The following is a 21,835-nucleotide window of genomic DNA, read 5'->3' on the forward strand; positions in this document are numbered from 1 at the left end:
CAAAGAGGCAGTCCTGGGGCACCTGAGGTGGGAACAACCCACCAGGGCGCGCCTGGGCCTCCTGGCGCGCCCTGGTGAGTTGTCCCCTCCTCGGGACCCCCCCAGGTGCAACCCGGGCCCAACATCTTCCTTCTGGTCCATCAAAAATCTCCGTAAAGTTTTGTGGCATTTGGACTCCATTTGATATTGATTTTCTGTGATGTAAAAAACATGGAAAAAAATAGCAACTGACACTTGGCACTATGTCAATAGGTTAGTACCAAAAAATGATATAAAATGACTATAAAATTATTATAAAACATCCTAGATTGATAATAAAACAACATGGAACAATCAAAAATTATAGATACGATGGAGACGTATTAGCATCCCCAAGCTTAACTCCTACTTGTCCTCGAGTAGGTAAGTGATAAAAACATAATTTTTGATGTGGAGTGATGTTCATCATGTCATATCATATTTTTTCTTTATAGCATGGACATTTGGACTTTTATGTGATTCAAAGCAATAGTCTAGTTTTGACATAATAATTTAGATACTCAAGCATATCAACAAGCAATCATGTCTTTCAAAATATCAATGCTAAAATAAGTTATCCCTAGCCCATCATGCTCAAACATTGATCCATTCATGAAACACACTTGAATATTAACTACACCCAATACTTAAGCATGGTCATATTGCCTCCTAGTTGGTGCTTTTATAAGAGAAGATGGAGACTCAGAATAAAAATTGCATAAAGTAAAAGAAAGGCTCTTCGCAGAGGGAAGTAGGGATTTGTAGAGGTGCCAGAGCTCAAAGTAAAAAATTTGGGATAAAAACATTTTGAGAGGTGTATCCATCCCACCAACGAAAACGACTTAGAGTTCCCAATACTTTCCATGCATAGATATATCATAGGTGGTTCCCAAACAGAAAATAAAGTTTATTCCTTTTTCCACCATAACTTTCACTTTCCATGGCTAACCGTATCCACGGGTGCCCTCCATACCAACACTTTCCAAGGAATTTATTGTTTGACAACATAAAGTAAATTCATTTGTTTTTGCATTTCCGGACTGGGCATCCCTAATACCTTTGCCTCACTCTCGTGCAATGACAAGTGAATAAACACTCATCTTGAGAATAAGACATCTAGCATGGCAAATATTAGCCACCCCTCATCGCTCCGCGAGCGAAACAAACACATAAAAGAGAAATTTATTTTGAAAATTAGAGATGGCACATACAAATTTGCTTAGAACGGTAAAAGAATACTGCATATAGGTAGATAGAGTGGACTCATATGGCAAAACTGGTTTAAAGGATTTTGGATGCACAAGTAGTGATCATACTTAGTGCAAAATGAAGGCTAGCAAAAGATTGGGAAGCGACCAACCAAGAAACAAATAATCTCATAAGCAAGCATTAAGCATAATTAACACTGAATAATTCACCATAAGTAGGATATAATTTCATTGCATGATTATTGACTTTCATGCATGCATAGGGAATCACAAACCTCAACACCAATATTCTTACTAAAGCGTAATTACTCATCAAGATGACCCACAAATCACATCATCATATATCAAAACTATTACTAAGAATCAAGTTTATTTTGTCCCATGATCTTCATGACATTTTTTCTTTTCTTTATCCTTCTTGGATATTTATCACTTTGGGACTAATTTTCATGTGTTGCTTTTCAAAAGCTCACACAAATATAAGTGAAGATCATGAGCATAACGAATTTTCTTTCTCTCAAAATAATTTAAGTGAAGCAAGAGAGAATTTCTTCAAAAGTTTACTAACTCTCAAATAAATCTAAGTGCAGGAAGAGAGCATTTATTCAAAAATAACAAACCACATCGTGCTCAAAAAGATATAAGTGAAGCATTAGAGCAAATCCATTGCTCATAAAAGATTTAAGTGAAGCATAGAGAGCAATTCTAACAAGTCATGACATAATTTTGGCTCTCTCAAATAGGTGTGTCCAGCAAGGATTGATGACTTAAAACACAAAATAAAACAAGCAAAGACACATATCATACAAGATGCTCCAAGAAAAACACATATCATGTGACAAGTAAAAATACAGTCTCGAGTAAAATACCGATAGTTGTTGGAAGAAAGCGGAGATGCCACTCGGGGGCATCCCCAAGCTTAGTTGGTTGCTCATTCTTGGATAGTAGCTTGGGATGCCAGGGCATCCCCAAGCTTAGGCTCTTACATCCTTCCTTCATCCATCGTATGATAACCCAAAACTTGAGAACTTCAATCACAAAAAACTCAACAAAGCCTTTGTGAGATCCGTTAGTATAAGAATAATAAATCACTACTATAAGTGTTGTATCAAACAAATTCATATTTTGTTTTTGTATTATATCTACTGTATTCCAACTTTTCTATGGCAAAAACTCATCAAAGAAAACCATAGAGCCATCAAAATAAGCACACAACACAAAGAAAATAGAATCTGTCAGAACAGAACAGTCTCTAGCAATCTGCCAATTTCGAATACTTCTGTAACTCCAAAAACTCTAAAAAATAAGTACGACCTGAGAAAATTTTAAATTGATCTACTAGAAGTGGAATGGTATTTTATCGCTCTCTGGTAAAAAAATGAAAATTAATTTCGTGAGCGTAAAAGTTTCTATTTTTCAGCAAGATCAAACAACTATCACCTAAGAAGATCCTAAAGGCTTTACTTGGCACAAACACTAATTAAAACATAAAAACACAATCATAACGATAGCATAATTGTTCTAACACTCAAAAACAGGAAGCATAAGCAAAAATAAACTTTATTCATTGGGTTGCCTCCCAACAAGCGCTATAGTTTTATGCCCTTAGCTAGGCATAAAGCAAGGATCTAAGTTTTTGCTCCTGAAGTTTTGGCAATTTTTGTAAGGGTTTTCTCAAACCCGGGAGGCTCTTTACGCTTCCCTAAATTCTCCGGAAAAGAAACCATCTTAAGATCCAAAATATTCAATCGCTTATTACCAAGAGTAATCAAGGCATTCATGTGATTGATACTACCATTGAGGTGTTTGAGGGGTTCGTTATATTTTTGTATTTCAACCATATGCTTATGTAAATCACCAAGTTTGTCCAATATTTGAGCTCCCTTGGGGGTAAAAGGAAACCCCTTCTTTTGAGGTGGAATTCCCAAAATTCCCTCTAAGATTTCATAGGCAGCATTGGCATCAAGATCAATGAAGTTTCCTTTAGCGGTAAAATCGAGAAGTTGTCTATGATGCAAAGCCAATCCTATATAAAAATTTTGAAGCAAAACTTTAGCACCCCCCTTTAAGTTGGAAATGCGATACGATTCCATAAGCCTATACCAGGCATCTTTCAAGTTTTCTCCTTGTCCTTGCTTGAAGTAAAGGACTTCAAAATCTAGTGACAAAGGAGGAGTAGGGACGCTAGCCATCGAGATTAGAAAGCAAGAAAACGGCAAACAGAAAAGAGAGGCAAATAAAACAACAAATTTTTGTGAAGTGAGGGAGAGGAAAACGCGAAGCAAATGGAAAAAATTGCGAGGAGATGAGATTTGTGATTAGGTACCTAGTTATGATGAAGATCCTCCCCGTCAACGACGCCAGAAATTCCTTTTGATGTCGCTTGAAGCTACGTCAGTTTTTCCCCAAAGAGGAAGGGATGATGCAGCACAGCCGCGGTTGGTATTTCCCTGAGATATGAAACCAAGGTTATTGAACAAGTAGGAGAACCAAGCAACACAACGTAAACAGCCCCTGCACACAAATAACAAATCCTCGCAACCCGACGTGTTAAAGGGGTTGTCAATCCCTTTTGGGTAACGGCGCCAGAAACGGTGGGTGGACGGGAGATAAATTTGTGATAGATTGAACGCCAAATAAAATAAAGTGCAACAAAGTATTTTTGGGTTGTAACATCCCAAAATTTCAATTTGGAATGTTATACATAGATCATTCTTGCATATCATATTTTATTGCATTTCGTCTCGCAATCCTCGAAATCCTATGCAACTCAAGGACCCTCGGAGAGAGTTGGGGATTTCCCCGGTTTTCAAATTTGATTGTTGTCAAATTTTGAAACGTGGATTTTGGTTTTAATTATTTTTCTCTCCGAAAATATTTCATATTAAAATATATGAGAGGAGACAATATGACTTCTCCAAAATAATTGAAATATTGGAGGAAAAATATTAAAATCAATATTTGTTTTTATTTGGATTTTATTTGCAATTTTGTTTGCATTAGAAAAATTGCACGTTTTCAAAATTGCATTTTAGGGCCAAGAAAATGTTCATCTCCTTCTAAATATTTTATTTAGACAGGGAAAATTTGTTTTGGCATTTTTTATTTTTTATTTTATTTTCTAGGTTTTTTCTTAGTTTCGAACACCGAGGGAAGTCCGACCGGACTCCTCCCCGGGCGCCCCCTCGCCCAAGCCACGCCGCCCCCTCGCCCCTTTAAATAGCGCCCCCCCGCCGCGACCACCACCCCACCCACCGCCCGCCAGCGCAGCCCAAGCCGCCACGCCGCCGCCCCGCCGCCGCCTGCCGCTGCCGCACCTTATCACTGCCGCCATCTCGCCCGCTGCCGCGCCTCGCCTCGCCGTCGCCGCCATACCTCGCCGGACCGACGAGGTAGCCGCCGGTTTCTTTTGAAAGAAAACCGATCCGGTTTTTATTTTAAAGAAATCCCTAACCCTAGTTTTTTTGGTTCACCGGTTTTCTCGGTTTTTCATTTTAGCGGACGTTCGTCCGTACGTTCGTTTTAACGAACGGTTTTCGCTCGTTAGTTACAGATAACGAACGTTCCTTCGTTAGCCTGTTCGTCAGTTTTCTTTTATCGGATTTTTCCGCGGTTATTTCTGATCGCGATTTCTGATCCGATTTTCGTTCTAGTTTATCTTTTCGCTCGTTAGTCGGAATCAGGCGATTCAAGCGCCTAGATCTTCGTCTCGAGACCCTCTTTCCGCTTAACCAACTTGCACAAGTTTTTTCCACTGTAAAATTTTACCTAGGTCCAGATTAGTTAACGGATCTTGTTTCTTTCGCCGTTTGAGTTTCGTTGCTCCATTCGATTTGATTCTTTTTGCAAACCGGAGTTCTTAAGTTGAACTTTCTGGTTAGATCTTCTTATTTGAAGTTTTACCCGTGCTTCTTTGCTTGATTGCTTATGTATGCTATTGTTTGTTTGTGATAGAATTCCCGGAGTGTGAAGCGTGTTATTTGGAGTCTCTAGGTTATGCGGATCGTCAGCAAGGAAAGTAACACTTTGATCATACCCCTTTATCACCCAGTTTTTATACATTAGTTCCAATCCCCAAACATTTCATGGTTAGGATGTCATTAACATGTGGGTTGGGAAGTAGTTGATGAGGTAGAACCTATTACCCTGTTACATTCAAACCCCTGGGAGTTACTTATACGCGTTGCTTGCTATGCTCGTAGACGAGGTTTGGGTGAGTGAAATCCATGACAGATGTGAGATTGTTAATTAATGGTTCAACTTAAGGTGGCAACTTAAATACACATCTGGGTGGATTGAGGCACCTGGAATACCCAGTGTTGCCTGTATTTTTGGAAATCCCGGAGTACCCGTGTGATCTTCCTATGGACCGCCACCCAGGCTCAAAGGGAACTAAGATGATTCATGCTAGAAACTTCCGTGTGCATCCACAAGCTATTATGGTCTCTAGCATAGTTGAGTAAGTTACGTGAAGCTCTTGAAGAGGTGGATCAGCACGTAGTGGGTTGTAGGTTTGGTATGGTCTGCCCGGAGTAGAGAGTTAATGTTTCTGAAAGACCGTGTCTCGGTCACCCGTTTCTCAAACACCATGTAGTGCGAGAAATCTAACGGAGGCGATCGAGTCTTGTGGGGAAAAGTGCGCAAACCTCTGCAGAGTGTACAAACATGAAAGTGCTAGTGATCGACTAGAGGGGGGGGGGTGAATAGGCGATTTTTATGTAAGTCTTCAAAACATGGAAGTTTCGAAGACAAACGGTAGAAATAAACCTATTACCATGCAGCGGAAGGTAGACTACACTAGGCAAACCATAGTCAAGTATTCAATGGAGTGAAAGCACAATGACTAATAGCAGCTAGGCAGTAAAGATCAGGTAGGAAGTTATTGTGAAGCCAATCAGAACAAGCAGTCACTAAGTGAAGACAAAAGATAAAGCAATCATACAATGACTTCACAAGGACCAACAGTAAGTAAAGGGACGGGAAGGATGAAACCAGTGACTCGTTGAAGACAATGATTTGTTGGACCAGTTCCAGTTGCTGTGACAACTGTACGTCTGGTTAGGGAGGCTGAGATTCAACTCAGAAGACCTCGTCTTCACCTTATTCCCCTTGAGCTAAGGACACCCAGTCCTCGCCCAATCACTCTGGTAAGTCTTCAAGGTAGACTTCCAAACCTTCACAGACTTCGTTCACCGATGATCCACAATGATTCTTGGATGCTCAGAACGCGACGCCTAACCGGCTGGAGGATTCACAGTCCTCAAGTGTAATAAGTCTTCAGATCACACAGACGGGAAGACTTAAGTGATGCCTAACACTCTTTGGCTCTGGGTGTTTAGGGCTTTATCCTCGCAAGGAATTCTCTCTCAAAGGCTTCTAGGTGGGTTGCTCTCAAACGACAAAAGTCGTGCACTAAGTCTGAGCAGCCAACCGTTTATGGTTGTAGGGGGTGGACTATTTATAGCTGTAAGTGCATCTAGTGCCACCCCTAGTTGGTTTTGGAGTATTGACGACAAACCTAGTTGAGGGACTAATGTGTTTGTGAGAATTGCAGGATAACACAGGTAGAAGTCCCTCATTGATTTGGTTTTACTACCAAAGATGACCCCTAAAAATGTATGAAGACATTGAAGTCAAAGGTGGTATATGAAGATATTCACATTGAAGACTATGACAAGAGAAGACACTATATGAAGCCTATGGAGCTCGAAGACTTAGATCTTTTGTAGTTCTTTTTATTTTGTGTTGAGTCATAGGAACCACCGTACTGTTAATTGGGGTCCAAGAGAACCAGTCAGAATGACTGAAGTGATTCCTAAACCAAAAACCTATGTCTTCGAGTGAAGACTATGAGAGCGAATCTTGTCCAGAGTCGGACAAGTCAGCTTTGCTTGTAGCCCAAGTAAAGTTGCCGTGTGAGTTTGAAATCTAACCGTTGGAACACGTGTCAGTTCCTTAGTGACCCAGGGTCATTTCGGACAAATCAGGTCGGGTTGCCAAGTGGCTATAAATAGCCCACCCCTACAACCATAAACGGTTGGCTACTCAGATTGAAAGTACGGCTTTTGTCGTTTGAGAGCAACCCACCTCGAAGCCTTTGAGAGAGAATTCCTTGCGAGGATAAAGCCCAAACCACCAGAGCCAGAGAGAATTGGGCATCACTTAAGTCTTCTTGTCTGTGTGATCTGAAGACTTATTACACTTGAGGACTGTGCATCCTCCAGCCGATTAGGCGTCGCGTTCTGAGCATCCAAGAGACATTGTGGATTGCCGGTGAATGAAGTCTGTGAAGGTTTGGGAGTCTACCTTGAAGACTTACCAGAGTGATTGGGCGAGGTCTATGTGACCTTAGCTCAAGGAGAATACGGTGAGGACTGGATGTCCTGAGCTGCGTGTTTAGGACTGGGTGTCCGGGACTGTGTGTCCTAAGGTTTAAATACCTAGCCGCTCCAACCAGACGTACAGTTGTCACAGCAACTGGAACTGGTCCAACAAATCATTGTCTTCAACGAGTCACTGGTTTCATCTTCACTTCACTTTACTTACTGTTACTCCTTGTGAAGTCATTGTATGTTTGCACTATCATTTGTCTTCACTGAGTGACTGCGTGTTCTGTTTGGCTTCACAATATCTTCCTACCTGATCCTTACTACCTAGCTGCTATTAGTCTTTGTGCTTTCACTTCATTGAATACTTGACTACGGTTTGCCTAGTGTAGTCTACCTTCCGCTGCATGGTAATAGGTTTAATTTTATCGTTTGTCTTCAAAACTTCTATGTTCTGAAGACTTCAATAAAAATCTCCTATTCACCCCCCCCCCCTAGTCGATATAACGCACTTTCAATAGCCAATAGGCAACCCGACCTGATTTGTCCGAAATGACCCTTGGTCACTTAGGAACTGACACGTGTTCCAACGGTCAGATTTCAAACACACACGTCAACTTTACTTGGGCTACAAGCAAAACTGACTTATCCAACTCTGGACAAGATTTGCTCTCATAATCTTCACTCGAAGACATAGGATTTTGGTTAAGCATCACTTCAGTCATTCTGACTGGTTCACTTGGACCCCACTTAACAGTGCGGTGGTTCCTATGACTCAACAAAGAAAAACACAAAACGACGAAACTGCTAAGTCTTCGCGCTCCATAGTCTTCACGTGATGTCTTCTCTTTTCATAGTCTTCACGTGATGTCTTCTCTTTTCATAGTCTTCAATGTGAACATCTTCACATACCACCTTTGACTTCAATGTCTTCATACATTTTTAGGGGTCATCTCTGGTAGGAAAACCGAATCAATGAGGGACTTCTACCTATGTTATCCTGCAATTCTCACAAACACATTAGTCCCTCAACTAGGTTTGTCGTCAATACTCCAAAACCAACTAGGGGTGGCACTAGATGCACTTACAGCTATAAATAGTCCACCCCCTACAACCATAAACGGTTGGCTGCTCAGACTTAGTGCACGACTTTTGTCGTTTGAGAGCAACCCACCTAGAAGCCTTTGAGAGAGAATTCCTTGCGAGGATAAAGCCCTAAACACCCAGAGCCAAAGAGTGTTAGGCATCACTTAAGTCTTCCCGTCTGTGTGATCTGAAGACTTATTACACTTGAGGACTGTGAATCCTCCAGCCGGTTAGGCGTCGCGTTCTGAGCATCCAAGAATCATTGTGGATCATCGGTGAACGAAGTCTGTGAAGGTTTGGAAGTCTACCTTGAAGACTTACCAGAGTGATTGGGCGAGGACTGGGTGTCCTTAGCTCAAGGGGAATAAGGTGAAGACGAGGTCTTCTGAGTTGAATCTCAGCCTCCCTAACCAGACGTACAGTTGTCACAGCAACTGGAACTGGTCCAACAAATCATTGTCTTCAACGAGTCACTGGTTTCATCCTTCCCGTCCCTTTACTTACTGTTGGTCCTTGTGAAGTCATTGTATGATTGCTTTATCTTTTGTCTTCACTTAGTGACTGCTTGTTCTGATTGGCTTCACAATAACTTCCTACCTGATCTTTACTGCCTAGCTGCTATTAGTCATTGTGCTTTCACTCCATTGAATACTTGACTATGGTTTGCCTAGTGTAGTCTACCTTCCGCTGCATGGTAATAGGTTTAATTTTATCGTTTGTCTTCAAAACTTCTATGTTCTGAAGACTTTCATGAAAATCGCCTATTCACCCCCCCTAGTCGATATAACGCACTTTCAATTGGTATCAGAGCAAGGTGCTCCCTTGTTCTGTGTGATTCGGTTTAACCACCTGGAGTTTTAGCTATGTCGACTGCAGGGATAATTAAAGTCTCCGCTGTGTGCCTCGTCTTCGATGGAACTGAATATCCCTACTGGAAGAATAAGATGCGCATGCATCTTGAAGCCATTGACGTCGACCTATGGTATGTCGTCGAGAACGGCGTTCCCAAGGCTGGAGAAGCTGTCACTGCTGCTGATGTCAAGAAATTCGTTCAACTGGACTCTACTGCCAAGAATATCATCTGTGGTCATCTGACCAAAGGACAGTATGGCCGTGTGAGTGCTTTGAAGACATCCAAGCTGGTCTGGGACTGGCTCTCCAAGGTCAATGAAGGCATCTCAACCCAGAGAGATCAGAGAATCAGTGTCCTTCGCATCCTCTTCAACCGCTTCAAGCGAAATGACAATGAGAATGTCCAACACACATTTGACCGACTCACTGACATCACAAATGAGCTTCAAGCCCTCGGCGCCACTGAGATTACCAAATACGAAGTCGTCAAGACGCTGCTGAGATCACTTGATAGTTCGTTTGACATCCTGGCCCTGATGATTCAAGAACGTCCTGATTTCAAGACACACGATCCGTCTGACATACTTGAGAGGCTCAACACACATGAGTTTCAGCTTTTGGAGAAAAGAGATATCTACGGTCCAAACTATGGGCGAACTCGTGCCTTGAAGGCAAAAGCTGTCTCCTCATCTGAAGAAGAATCTGACAGCAGTTCCGATGATCCTGAAGACATTGGAAGGGAACTTGCTATGCTTGTCAAGAAGTTCCAAAAATTCACCAAGAAGAAAGGCCTCAGAAAGTCTTCCCGATCAAGTTCAAGGAATGATGAAGCTCCTGCTCATGACTACAAGAAGAGAACATGTCACAAGTGCAAGAAACTTTGCCACTTCATCTCTGAGTGTCCATAGTGGGACAATGAGAACAAAAAGAAGAAGAAGAGCAAGGAATATGACTCTGACGACAAGAAGAAGAAGACGAAATACTCAAAGTCTTCTTCCAAGTCTTCCTCAAAGTCTTCATCACACAAGAAGAGCTCATCTGGTAAGGCACGTGCGTTTGTTGGCAAGGAAATGGATTCAGAGGAGGAGTCTGCTTCTGAGGAGGCGGAGGTGGAGTCTGAGGAGGAATCCGACTCAGGCGTCGCAAGTCTGGCTACAGCATACGTTGCCAAGTCCATCTTCAACACTGAAGACAATGACTTCATCACTGACACCGATGCAAATGACAAGGACTACTCCACTTCTACCTACTGCTTCATGGCACGCGGTGACAAGGTAAACACACGCACTACTCACTATCAAACATCTAGTGACGATGACTCTGATTGTGGTTCAAAACCTAGCTACAAAACACTTGCTAAAATTGCAACTGAACAACAGAAAGCTATGGAACATATTCAAAAACTATTAGACAGAAGCAATGATCTGTTAGGTGCTGAAATGACTCGATCTGAATTCTTAATTGAAGACATAAAAAATCTTCACGATAAGTATCAGGAACTTGAAAGTCGTCATGAAACTCTCTCGACAACTCATGAAAAGCTTTCCTATGATTATCTTCAAAGGAAGCAAGATCTTGAGAAATTGAGAGCGGTTCATGAAGATCTTCAAATGGAAAACGAGTCACTTCGCGCCAAACAGACCAGTCCCGCTCAGGAAGGATTTGAACCACCATGTCTTAAATGCATTGAGCGTGATAATGCTATTTCTGTTGCTGAATGTTCTACTGCTACTGCTGTTGCAATATCTTCAACTGTTGATGTGGTAACTAACCCCTCTGCTGAGGATACCACCGCTATTGCTGATGAGAATGCTAGGTTGAAGACATTGCTTGAAACAGGGATGTACAAAAGTCTTAAAGGGCATCAGACGCTATGTGATGTCCTGAAAAAGCAGATTCTGAATCGAAACCCTAGGAAAGAGGGTGTAGGGTTCGTAAGGAAAATGAATGCAGATGGCTCTTACTGGAAACCTGAGCAGTACCCCAAAACCATGTGGGTTGCTGCAAAGGAACCTTCAGCAGATCCATCCAATCTATCTGGCTTCACTTGTGCTAACCCCATTATCATTGATGAATCCTTTGATGCAAACTATATACTGTTTAAGAATAAGAATGGTGAAGTATTTGCCAGGTACATTGGTACTAACTGCAGGAATGGACCGCCTATGAAGAAGATCTGGGTTCCGAAAAGGTGTCTGGAGAGTCTTCCTGTGAATGTCATCATGACACCTCACGTGAAGAAGACAAACCTCAGACCAAAGGCTTCATACGGTCCAAAGGCTTCATACAGACAGAGGACTCACCTGATTCGCACTAACGCAAATGTTTTGCAGGGAAACCATACTCAGGCATATGAATATGAGAGCGGTTCATCAAACCGCCATGTTCATAAGACCAAGAACTATTCTGCTTATTCTTATGAGTACTATTGTCCGCCTGCAAGACTGTTTGCTAAGGCTTCAAAGCCAAAATATTCAGATGCTGCACTTAGACTTATTGCTTCTAAGCCGCCCTTGAAGTGCAGGATGTCTTCAGATGCTTCGCCAATCGAGCTATCAACAATTTTGGCGCCAAGATAAAGCACATCAGAAGTGACAATGGCACTGAATTCAAGAACACTGGCCTTGATACATATCTTGATACCTTGGGCATCACACATGAATTCTCAGCCCCGTACACGCCACAGCAGAATGGCGTCGTCGAACGCAAGAACAGAACACTAATTGAGATGGCCAGAACGATGCTAGATGAATACAAGAACCCAAGAAAATTCTGGCCCGAAGCCATTGATACTGCATGCCATACAATCAATCGTGTTTATCTTCACAAGCTACTGAACAAGACATCTTATGAGCTCCTTACTGGCAAGAAGCCAAATGTCAGTTACTTCAGAGTATTTGGCGCAAGGTGCTGGATCAAGGACCCACATCACACCTCAAAATTTGCACCAAAAGCACATGAGGGTTTTGTGCTTGGATATGGAAAGGATTCGCACTCCTACAGAGTCTTCAATCTCTTTCATTACAAAGTGGTTGAAACAGTGGATGTGCAGTTCGATGAGACCAACGGTTCACAAAGAGAGCAGCTGCCAAATGTGCTAGATGAAGTTCCATCCAGTGAATCAATCAAGCTAAGGGGAATTGGAGAAATTATACCTTCTGAAGCTCATCCTGAAGAAGAACTTATCATTTCAGCACCTAATCAACATGAAGACAATGCTCAGCCTGAAGACATTCCTTCCAACAACGACAATGAACAGAAAGAGCAAAGTCTTCGCCCTGTACATCCTTGCGTTGCCAATGAAGTGCAGATTGAAAGAATAATTGATAGCATCAATGCACCTGGTCCACTCACTTGTTCAAGGGCAACTCAGCTAGCAAATTTCTGTGGGCACTTCGCATTCGTCTCAATAGCAGAACCCAAGAAAGTTGAAGAAGCCTTCATGGAACCTGAATGGATTCAAGCTATGCAAGAAGAGCTTCAACAGTTTGAGCTGAATAATGTATGGGAACTGGTTAAGCGTTCTGATCCACAGAAGCACAATATAATAGGCACCAAATGGATATATCGCAACAAGCAAGATGAGCATGGTCAAGTTGTCAGAAACAAAGCTCGTCTCGTTGCTCAAGGATATACTCAAGTGGAAGGCATTGACTTCGATGAAACATTTGCTCCTGTGGCTAGACTTGAAGCCATACGCATACTGCTGGCCTATGCAAATCATCATAACATACTTCTATATCAAATGGATGTGAAGAGTGCCTTTCTCAATGGCAAGATTGAAGAAGAAGTGTATGTTGCACAACCGCCTGGCTTTGAAGATCCAAAACATCCTGACATGGTATACAAGCTCAACAAGGCACTGTATGGCCTCAAACAAGCCCCTCGGGCCTGGTATGACACACTCAAATACTTCCTGAAGAGCAAAGGCTTCATACCTGGTTCCCTAGATCCCACTCTTTTCACGAATACATATGATGGTGAACTGTTTGTGTGCCAAATATATGTGGATGACATTATCTTCGGTTGCACCAATCAGAAGTACAGTGAAGAGTTTGGATATATGATGCAAGAGCAATATCAGATGTCCATGATGGGGGAGCTGAAGTTCTTCCTCGGTCTTCAAATATGACAACAACGCAATGGCATCTTCATATCTCAAGAGAAGTATCTCAAAGATTGCCTAAAGAAGTTCGGTATGCAAGACTGCAAAGGCTTCACAACACCAATGCCAGCCAAACATCATCTGGGTCCTGACGACAATGGTAAAGAGTTCGATCAAAAGGTATACCGCTCCATGATTGGTTCTTTACTTTATCTATGTGCATCTAGGCCAGATATTATGCTTAGTGTTTGCATGTGTGCTCGATTTCAAGCGGCACCAAAGGAGTCGCATCACTTAGCTGTGAAGCGAATTCTTCGATATTTGGCTCACACCCCAACTCTAGGATTATGATATCCAAAGGGCTCAGAGTTTGATCTGGTTGGATTTCTCGGATGCTGATTATGCTGGTGACAAAGTTGATCGCAAGTCTACATCAGGCACATGTCACTTTCTGGGACGATCACTTGTATGTTGGTCTTCAAAAAAGTAGAACTGTGTATCTCTCTCCACTGCTGAATCTGAATACATTGCTGCTGGATCTTGCTGCGCTCAGCTTCTGTGGATGAAGCAAACACTCAAGGACTATGGCATTCATCTGAAGCAAGTGCCACTTTACTGCGACAACGAAAGCGCCATCAAGATTGCCAACAACCCAGTTCAGCACTCGAAGACAAAGCACATTGAAATTCATCATCACTTTCTCAGAGATCATGTTGTGAAGGAAGACATTGATATCATACACGTCAACACTGAAGAGCAATTGGCAGATATCTTCACCAAGCCCTTGGATGAGAAGAGGTTTTGCAAGTTACGATGTGAGCTAAATATCCTGGAATCCTCAAATGTCCTGTGCTCAGGCACACATCCTAACCCTTATGCATATTGATGACTTAGATGTGCAACACAGGAAGTAAAGTATATCTTCAATCAATGAAGACATACATTCTAAGTGTGAATACATTGATGTTGAATTTGACTTCGGAGCGCCACGATAATTGTGCGCCGTGTCTGGGTCTAATACTTCCTATACGGTGGGTAACGCCACCACCAAACGTTCTATTTTGAAGTGTTTCACTCATGGCGTTACCTTGCAATGTCTTCACATTTGGTTTGGCTTCGATCTCAACATATTTTCATGATTATCTTCACTATGTTGATTATATATATATATATGCTAGTGTTCTGTCCTCTACAGCATTCACTTATAGCTATGTCTTCGTGTTGAATCTTTTGAACTAAGTGAATGTGATCGGACCCTAACCTCTCTATGCTTTCTATCTCAAACTCTATCTCCCCAAGTCATATGCATTCTATTGAAACTGTCGAATGTCTTCTCTGCGTCCTTGTCAGCAGAAGATACAGAGACAACCATTAAGTCCGTTTTCAATGCTCATTCCTCCACATGAAATCCGGAGAAGTAGGAACAACCACCCGACAATCCAGGCGTGCGTGGGACGTGGAACAAACCCCAAAATTCCGCATAATGGCCACGTGTTCCTCAGATGCGAATCGCCAGGGGCACCTGTGTAATAGCACAGTGCCGCCCCTGTGCCTATAAATACACACTCACAACGGTCATTATCTCTTCTTCCACCCTCGCATGAACCCTAGCGCCACCGCTAGCCCTCGACGACGCCGGTGATGAAGCGCTTCGCTGCCGCAACCTCTCCGACACCGTCTTCACGCCGACCGCGGACATCGTCCTCTCCGCCGTCGCCGTAGGTGTCCTCCGTTGCCAAGTTAGGGCATGGAAGATCGAACTGCTCGGCCTCATCTTACACTCCGTCTAGCAGTTCTTAGTGTGGTAAATAAAACTTCCTCTTTTTACAGCACCATTGATCCTATGGATTTGTCACTTTCTACCACAAGAAGTTTCTGTTCACACAAGCTAGATCTCTCTCATACTGCATCTCATAACATGCCTAGTATATTCACTTGTGCTTCACAAAGTAGTTAGATTCCTCACTTGTACTGATCTGTGGATTCGTACAAATCTGGAACCAACTTCTTATCTATGAGTGAATGTCTTCACACGATGAGGTCAATGTCTTCTAAACTGATTTATCTTCAAAATCTTCTTAGAATGCATATGACCTCTTCCCCTTCCCTCGCACCTTAATGCTGTCACAGGTACATGTCCGTGGGAGAATCCTTTGGTTCTCATAGTCTGCATTCATTTGCAGAATTCTTACAACATCTCATAAATTTTCCCGAAGCAGCAAGGAAGGGTGGCAGAAAGCGTCTTGGTGAGACCTCCAGAGATCTGCCAGATGAACTCTCAGAAATGTACAAGACAGATCCTGAAGAGGATTACAGTCAGCGCAAGACCCGAATCCAATGGATTCGAAGATATTGGGCAGAACAATGGTTCAAATACAGATTTGTGACCCAGGAGTATGCTGAGAAAAACGCCATCAAGAGACCGTGGGGAGACATCCTATTCAAGAATCTTCTACCCAGGTCCAGAGATGAAGCCATTGCTCAAGGCTTCTATCCATGCATTGTCCGTGGACCACAGCCTGCTGATGCACACTCGTCGTCACTGCTATGGTGTCGTGACGACAATTTGTTCAAGCACAACTTCCAGTTTGCTCAGAACTCAGCGAAGCAGAACAAGAAGACTTTTGGGTTAGACTTCAACCCTGGTCCCTCATCTCCAAGGGCAGATGGCACACGACATGCAGAACCCAATGTCAACGGTCCTTTCGCCAACCTTGAAGGCCTCATCACCTACATCTTGGTTCAAGGGACTGCAGTGAATGAGCCTGCAGCTGACACTGAGTCTGATGACGCGCCTGCAGTGTCGAAGCCAAAGCAGTTGAAGAAGCCAAAAGCTTCAAAGCCGGCCCTTCACCAAAAATCTCAAGGGCGAAGCCATTGGCAACTGCACCTCCTGAAGACAGTGTGCAGTCTAAAGACTTATCACGCGTCTCCAAGCCCCAGAAGGCCAAGATGCCTCTGTCTCACACTGGCAAAGAGCTAACAGCTGCTGCCATTCTGCGCAACGACGACATTGATCTGTCAAGTGATGAAGATGTTGCAGATGATGCTCTTGAGCAACTCATCAAGAGCAAAGAAGAAGCAGAAATCTTCAATGATCTGCCTCTCTTTGATGTCACCATCATCCACAACTTCATTGACGAGTGGTTTGACATGCCAAACATCAGCTTTGAAGATCTGCAGCTACCCATTGGCCTCAGTGTCGCCTTCCAAGGCGCCATTGCTTCAGAACTCGCTATTGCCCAGCGCATTGTTGAACTGAAGCAGAAGATTGACTATGAAAAGGCTCAGTTCAAGAAGCATATGGCCAAGCTCAGCGTGCAACAAGTGAAGAACTTCAAGACAATGATGCACGAGCTCAAGGAAGCCTTTGTGAAGAAGCGTGCAGAAGCTCAGGGTTCGCGTGAGCACATGAAGACTCTGGCTGACAGATGTGTGCAAGCCTATAATGAGGCTGAGAAGCGCAAGGCACTTAGGCGTCCTGGCATCGACCCCAGGATGGCCGCAAAGAAGAAGAAGAAGAAGCCTGCTACGGCTGAACCTGATGCACCAAGGCAAGAAGCAGTTCCGATTGTCTTCCCAACTAGACTGACTGGCTCGAAGCCAAAAAGCCGGTCAACAGCTTCAGAGCTCAAGAAGACAAGGACTGCTGAGGCTGAAGCCAGGAAGAGGAAACACTCTGAAGCCTCTCCTACTGCCCCCTCCAAGAAGAAGAGGAAGACCAAGAAAGCTCGGGCTGCTTCCACAGAGCCCTTGATAGTTGAACCCATTTCTATGGTCTATCCTGAAGCTAAACGACAACTGACAATTCATGAGCCTGCTTCCACAGAGGCTCATGAAGCTGAAGACATTCCATCAGCTGATCCCATCGCTGCTGAAGACATTGGTCAACATGACAATGTAGAAGATGGTGCAGTCCTTCCTCAACATGAAAACAGTGAACTCATCAGCATTGGTCGTCCACTGACGCCAATTGCACAGGATGCTTCATGGGCGGATCACCCACAAGAGGAAGAAGACTATGAGGCCCAGCCTACTCCAACTCCACAGGCGTCGTCTGCGTTCCGCAGGCTTCACAAAGGTCCAAGGCCTCAAGTCTCTACTGCAGACATTCCGGCTGCATCAGCCGCAGAAGAAGGAGTCCCACAAGATCCCACTCCCCTGTCCCACCAAGAAGCAGTTCTCCAGGAGAATGTGCTTGTGACCGACCCTCCAGCTAGTCAAGTGGAGGATGAAAATCGTGAGGCTGCCACAACCACCAATGAAGCTAATGTGGAGCCCTCCCCAGCAAAAGCTTCAGAAGACAGCGAAGCCACTGATCCCGCCACTTCTGTTCCTGAGTCTGCTGCCGGTCCCCAATTCAACTATCATGTTGAGCACAGGCCTCAGGTCCAGAAGCCAATCCCAAGACTGCCAAGGTTTCCAGGTCCTGCATCAGCACCTGGCTCCTTCAACATCAATGGCTTCAGGGCAGACAACACGTTCTTCAATAGCTCCAGGAACCCCTACTCAAGGGAAAGGATATCATCCGATCAGTTCTGGAGCTATCCTCAGCGAAGCTATTACTCTTGCATTCTGTACAACCAAGGTCGCATCTTCCCACACAAGCGCCTTGACGTTGAAGCTATAGCTGGTCTGCCCTGTCTGGAAGAAGCTTTAGATTGCTTCAAGGAAGTTGGACTGCTACCGTTCATTACTGACGAAGAGCATTGGAATAAAGAGCTGCTGCTTCAATTATATGCCATACTTCACATCAGAGGGTACAATAGAGATCCGAAGACTTGGGTCCTGGAGTGGATGACTGGCAACGTTCATCACGAAGCCAATGCATTTGACATATATTCTGAGCCTACCAAGCAACCTCTAAGTCTTCAGAATGCAGAACATCAGAGTTTTACTCAGAACGTTGAAGGCGTTGAAGCAGTTTCTCGGGTGTATCCTTTGGCTGGCACTACACGTGCACCACACCCTGCTTCCACTGAAGCCACTGACAGTGCCACTGCTCCAAGACCCAAGAAGCGTGCTCGTGTTCTCAACGACCGAGAGCTTCTTGTAGCTCTACATCAGAAACAAGATAGGCATCATGACTGGATGAAGCGTCAGATGAAAAGCCTCTTGGTGGATGTTAATCGCACTCGAAATCTTGCCACCAAGAATGCTTCCGTTGCCCATGAAACCTGTCGCCGCACATGGAAAGGGCTCACGATGATGTGTTCTGAAGCTGATCTTCAAGAGGATGGCTTCACTGGGAGATTTAAGTTTGACTCCACACCTCCTCGAAGGGCTGTGCTGCTAGGAACTCCATCCCTTGAAGACTCTGAGTTCTCTTCCTCTGCTGCCACAGTGACTGCCAGAATTATTGAGGAAGAAGACGATGCTACTTCACCGCCACCTCCTTCAGCACCTCCAAGCTCTTCTGCACCGCCAAACAACACCAACAACCCTGCTACTTCACCTACTCCTCATGGGAACGAGTAGAGCCAGAGAGAATTGGGCATCACTTAAGTCTTCTTGTCTGTGTGATCTGAAGACTTATTACACTTGAGGACTGTGCATCCTCCAGGCGGTTAGGCGTCGCGTTCTGAGCATCCAAGAGACATTGTGGATTGCCGGTGAACGAAGTCTGGGAAGGTTTGGGAGTCTACCTTGAAGACTTACCGGAGTGATTGGGCGAGGTCTATGTGACCTTAGCTCAAGGAGAATACGGTGAGGACTGGATGTCCTGAGCTGCGTGTTTAGGACTGGGTGTCCGGGACTGTGTGTCCTAAGGTTTAAATACCTAGCCGCTCCAACCAGACGTACAGTTGTCACAGCAACTGGAACTGGTCCAACAAATCATTGTCTTCAACGAGTCACTGGTTTCTGTTGGAAATATGCCCTAGAGGCAATAATAAATTGATTATTATTATATTTCCTTGTTCATGATAATCGTTTATTATCCATGCTAGAATTGTATTGATAGGAAACTCAGATACATGTGTGGATACATAGACAACACCATGTCCCTAGTAAGCCTCTAGTTGACTAGCTCGTTGATCAATAGATGGTTACGGTTTCCTGACCATGGACATTGGATGTCATTGATAATGGGATCACATCATTAGGAGAATGATGTGATGGACAAGACCCAATCCTAAGCATAGCACAAGATCGGTAGTTCGTATGCTAAAGCTTTTCTAATGTCAAGTATCATTTCCTTAGACCATGAGATTGTGCAACTCCCGGATACCGTAGGAGTGCTTTGGGTGTACCAAACATCACAACGTAACTGGGTGACTATAAAGGTGCACTACGGGTATCTCCGAAAGTGTCTGTTGGGTTGGCACGAATCGAGACTGGGATTTGTCACTCCGTGTGACGGAGAGGTATCTCTGGGCCCACTCGGTAGGACATCAACATAATGTGCACAATGTGACCAAGGAGTTGATCACGGGATGATGTGTTACGGAACGAGTAAAGAGACTTGCTAGTAACGAGATTGAACAAGGTATCGGGATACCGAGGATCGAATCTCGGGCAAGTATCGTACCGATAGACAAAGGGAATTGCATACAGGATTGATTAAGTCCTTGAAATCGTGGTTCATCCGATGAGATCATCGTGGAACATGTGGGAACCAACATGGGTATCCAGATCCCGCTGTTGGTTATTGACCGGAGAACGTCTCGGTCATGTCTGCATGTCTCCCGAACCCGTAGGGTCTACACACTTAAGGTTCGATGACGCTAGGGTTATAAAGGAAGTTTGTATGTGGTTACCGAATGTTGTTCGGAGTCCCGGATGAGATCCCGGATGTCACGAGGAGTTCCGGAATGGTCCGGAGGTAAAGATTTATATATAGGAAATCATGTTTCGGCCATCGGGACAAGTTTCGGGGTCATCGGTATTGTACCGGGACCACCGGAAGGGTCCCGGGGGTCCACCGGGTGGGGCCACCTGCCCCGGGGGGCCACACGGGCTGTGGGAGGTGCGCCTTGGCCTACATGGGCCAAGGGCACCAGCCCCAAGAGGCCCATGCGCCTAGGGTTTTAAGGAGGGAAGAGTCCCACAAGGGGAAGGCACCTCCTAGGTGCCTTGGGGGGGAGGGAAACCTCCTCTTGGCCGCCTCCCCTTTCCCATCTAGGGCTGCCGCCCCCCTAGGGGTGGGAACCCTAGAGGGGGCGCACCCTCCTCCCTCTCCCCTATATATAGTGAGGCATAGGGGCTGCTCATAACACGCGATTTGATCTCTCTCATTGGTGCAGCCCTCCCTCTCTATCTCCTCTCCCGTGGTGCTTGGCGAAGCCCTGCAGGATTGCCACGCTCCTCCATCACCACCACGCCGTTGTGCTGCTGCTGGATGGAGTCTTCCTCAACCTCTCCCTCTCTCCTTGCTGGATCAAGGCATGGGAGACGTCACCGGGCTGTACGTGTGTTGAACGCGGAGGTGCCGTCCGTTCGGCACTAGGATCTCCGGTGATTTGGATCACGACGAGTACGACTCCATCAACCCCGTTCTCTTGAATGCTTCCGCTTAGCGATCTACAAGGGTATGTAGATGCACTCTCCTTCCCCTCGTTGCTGGTCTCTCCATAGATAGATCTTGGTGACACGAAGGAAAATTTTGAATTTCTGCTACGTTCCCCAACAGTGGCATCATGAGCTAGGTCTATGCGTAGTTACTATGCACGAGTAGAACACAAAGTAGTTGTGGGCGTTGATTTTGTTCAATATGCTTGTTGTTACTAGTCTTATCTTGATTCGGCGGCATCGTGGGATGAAGCGGCCCGGACCGACCTTACACGTACTCTTACGTGAGACTGGTTCCACCGACTGACATGCACTAGTTGCATAAAGGTGGCTAGCGGGTGTCTGTCTCTCCCACTTTAGTCGGATCGGATTCGATGAAAAGGGTCCTTATGAAGGGTAAATAGCAATTGGCATATCACGTTGTCGTTTTTTGCGTAGGTAAGAAACGTTCTTGCTAGAAACCCATAGCAGCCACGTAAAACATGCAAACAACAATTAGAGGACGTCTAACTTGTGTTTGCAGGGTATGCTATGTGATGTGATATGGCCAAAAGGATGTGATGAATGATATATGTGATGTATGAGATTGATCATGTTCTTGTAATAGGAATCACGACTTGCATGTCGATGCCGGTGACGATGATGATCATGGAGCCCCGAAGATGGAGATCAAAAGGAGCTATATGATATTGGCCATATCATGTCACTATGATTTGATTGCATGTGATGTT

The sequence above is a fragment of the Triticum urartu genome, chromosome 4 (assembly GCF_003073215.2).
Source record: "Triticum urartu cultivar G1812 chromosome 4, Tu2.1, whole genome shotgun sequence".
Classification (NCBI taxonomy): domain Eukaryota; kingdom Viridiplantae; phylum Streptophyta; class Magnoliopsida; order Poales; family Poaceae; genus Triticum; species Triticum urartu.